The following is a 3,962-nucleotide window of genomic DNA, read 5'->3' on the forward strand; positions in this document are numbered from 1 at the left end:
GTTCTCTGGGTTATACAGACGTGCGCAAAAATTCTCTTCTTTTTTTTTCTTCTCTTTCTCTAATTATCTGCGAAGCGATATTCTCGACACCCCCGCAGCTTAATAGTTAAACGAAATTAGGAATTTATGATTCGTACTGTGGCTCGAGATGAATCGATCGACTCCCGATTGTCTCAGAGTTGGGGAAAACCGAAGATACATCGGTAATTTTCGTTTTTTTCAAAATTAAATCATATTCACGCGAGACTTTCGACGCGGAAATGCGTTTGAAAAAGTGCAGCGAATCGAGTTCGCGGATCGAGGTATTCCGACGGGGTGGTCGTCTCCCGATCTTATCGTAAGCTGTGTCGAGTAATTTTCGTGTACCGCGAGTTTATCACTCTCTCTGAAAACAAAAAAAAAAAAAAAAAACCACTCCATTCCTCTCTTTTTTTTTTGTCAACGAACATCAAACGTTTTCAGGGCGCACCGTGCGCGGATAAATAGGCGTGCGCTCGTATATCGTGCCTGTATCGTATCGTCGAACGAGACACGTCGTCGTGTGTAATTTTCAACGTGTGTAGCAAGTTTGCGAGCTTTGCGTGTAAAAGCTGCTTCGTCGCGTGGTGCGAATACACAGGGTAGCCCAGTCGGAGACTGTTTTGCGCAAACGTGCGTCGATGCGCCGTTCGCTATCCACGTTCGTAGGGGTGGTGGGCGGACGCGGGATAGAAATGCAGGCCGAGTAACGCGGAATGTACACGCGGGGTAGATTTATATGATGCACGCGTGGTATATAATATACGCGGACGCGTGTGCGCGGGGAAGTGTGCGGTTCAAATGGAACTCAATAATGATATCGCATAGGCAAACAAAACGAAATATATTTTGTGCTCACCCGGGCGTACGACAGCACCCGATACATTACATTGAATCAACCACTCGGGCAAAGTGCAGTACACATCCCGGACTATGTATTTGTATACGCGTATAAATATGTGAGGATACGCGGTATACGTGCGATATACGTAACTAAATACATACACGCGAATTTATACCAATGTTTATCCTACATGCTCACGCGCAACTATAGGGGGTGTAACAATTTGCGGGGGATTCGGAAGGGACTCCGGGGTGTTATTTGAATTTTTGTACAGTTTTTGAGACTGGAACGAAGGGCGGAAAAAAATCTAAAATGGAACTTTGCGTATGATTTTTCTACTCGCCTTCCTTTCTACTTTTTTTTTTTCTGGAAATTTTACGAACTTGCCACTCTTCCCCACGCTACGAGCTCGACGGAGGAATGTTTGTAATCAGGTTTACTTCGTAGCTCGGATAATGAGAAGCGTCTCGACGTCGGAGTTCCACGAGGAACCGTCGGATTTTAGGCAATAAAAAATTGACTAGTTTTGCGCCGTGGGCTTTCTTCGGTACTTCGCGGGAATCGGGAGATCGTCTAGAAACATTGAAGAAGTTTGAAGAGTTGGTAGGAGCCGAAGGAGGCGGAACAAGGGAACCCGTAGGATTTCTCAATTATTTCACCCTTCGTGCCTTTCTTCACCCCCCGCGCACTCGATATTAGTTCGCTACGGCTCGTGTTATTTTTACCCCTTCGTTACGCCTGTCGGTATTCAAGTATTTTGCATTCGATTCGAATTTTTGACGTTTACCAAATGGCAAAACGAGGGGATAAACTCGGGCGAGAGAAATCGAGAGGAAAACAAAGCTGGGAAGAAGAAAAACGGAAGAAAAGCACAGAAATAGACCGAGCGTTCGAGTCGGTTTTTCCTTCTCGTCGACCTTTGGAGCCGTTGAAGGGATAGAGAGATGTCTCCCACGAAAAGAGTCGCATTTCGTTCGCGGGGGCAGCGAAAGCGCGGGGTTACGGGGGCTGGGGGGTGGTAGGGGGTGCAGTAGGTCGTTAGCGAAGAGCTCGTCAAGCAGGCGGCGTCACTCGTCAGGCATTTAGTAAATCTCTGCTGCGGATCTTTATTCCACTGCTTCTTATTCTTCTGCTTCCCTTTACGTTTTTCCTTTTATTTTTTCATCTCGTTCCTTTTTCGACTCTTGATCGCGTCTAGTCCGCGACGTTTACCTCCCCATTCGCCGCTTTTAAAGCCCCTAATTTTCACGTCTAACCAACCAGCCGGTCCCGCCGCCGCGCCGTTCGGATTTCCAGGATTTTTTCACGCCGAGTTCCGCTCGATCTGCGATTCGAGGAGACCGAAGTATGGAAAAAAATCGTCGAGCGTCGAGTATCGGGTAACACCCGCCGGATGAAATCATATCCCAGGACGCGACGTCCTCCTCTCGACCCCGGACGCGTCTGATGTAACATGCATAATTTGAGGAAATTTTAGCTTTGAATCTCGCTACACGGTAGTCGCCCGCTTTTCTCCGTCGTTGCTCCTCATCCTTCTCCCTTGAATTTCCCCGCCTCGCCTCCCTGGCTCCCGGCGGCAACCGTCCTTCCTACAGGACTTAGTAGCTCTCGGCGTGCATTAACCTTAACGACCTTTTAGCCAGTTTTTTCACCGGATTTTTTCCTCCCAGTTTCCTGAGATTGCCGTGTCGCCAGCTCAGCAGCGCCTCTTAATGTTGGTTTTCATCTCACACCCCCCTCGTCCCCCCACACCCCCCCTCCGAACTCCCTCCGCCGCCTACCTTCGAGTCCCTCATCCTTCCTACCTACCCCCCCCTAGTCCTTCGACTCGCGTTTACCACCCCAAACGAAAAAGGTAGCTCGCTTCCAACCCTCGACACCCGGAAAACAGACCCGACACACCTCGACGTGCCTTCGCTTCTTCGATGTTGAGAAATGTTGATGCACCGATGCGCGATTAGCTTTTTACTTTTAAAAATTGGCGAGCTTTTGCGATCGGGGGAGGAAAAAAATGAAAAGGAAACGCAGCGTGCGGTTACAGATAATGAAACTTACCGGTTTCTATTTGTTTTTTTTTTTTTTTGGTTTTCGTCGTTCGATGGGATGATGATTAAAAAAATAAAGAGGGGTAGCGGCTCGATGTGGAAAACAAATCGAGTTCCGGCGCTGATGAAGATTCTCGACTTCGCCGCGTTTACACCCCTTCAGAAAACCGCACCGCACCCCCTCGCGGTATAAAGTTTTGCCAGCGGTGGTTATACGACACTTTAAAAAGACGCCCTCCTCTCGCCACCCTCGAACTCATCCTCTCCGGCCCCCCCGTACACCTACACCTACTTTTATCTCAACCCCGTTTTCTCGTCGAGTAAAACTTTCGCCTAGTTGGATTAGTTAGGTTCAACTCGGGCCAATCCTGGCCAAGGGAAAATGAACTCGCGCAGGACTTGTCGCTCAATCGAAACGTGATCCGTCGAAAGAAACGTCTCTCCCGATGGATTCCGGAGAGGGAGGTCGATGATTTTTTTTAGAATTTTTATTCTTCGATCTTCGGTTAAAAAAATCGACCGTAATTTTTTTTTTTTCTCGCATATTCTCTCACTAGCTTTTTTCATCCCTTCCCGAGAGACGGGTCGAGAGTTGTACGGACAAAAAAAAAAGTAAATAAATAAAATAGAAGGGAAGGAAAAAATCGAGAGACGGACGTCAACCAACTACTCATTTTCTCGTCTTTTCGTTTCACCCACTGCTGCAAAGTTTAATAACATTTTCGTACTTTCACACCGTACCCTGGCGAGAGTCTCTGAGTCTTATATACGGGGGACTCGATTTTCCCGCAGACATTCAGAGTCTCGATGCTTTAGCCTGCGCGAATTCAAATCTCCTGTATTTAAAATTTTTCGCTGTCAGTTCTGCGACACCCTGTACATCCGTAAGATATTTCGTTTCGAAATTTTCCCTATAGATGTGTACGAGGGTATTTTCTTTTGAAGAGTTATATTTCTCTTTAATTAATGTAATATCGGTGTACGTAACCGCATTGGGCGTTGATCACACCGAGAATATTACGAGGAATCTCATGTTCCGTAAATTTTCTTTGGGG

This window comes from Athalia rosae, chromosome 7 (genome assembly GCF_917208135.1).
Source record: "Athalia rosae chromosome 7, iyAthRosa1.1, whole genome shotgun sequence".
In the NCBI taxonomy this organism is placed as follows: domain Eukaryota; kingdom Metazoa; phylum Arthropoda; class Insecta; order Hymenoptera; family Athaliidae; genus Athalia; species Athalia rosae.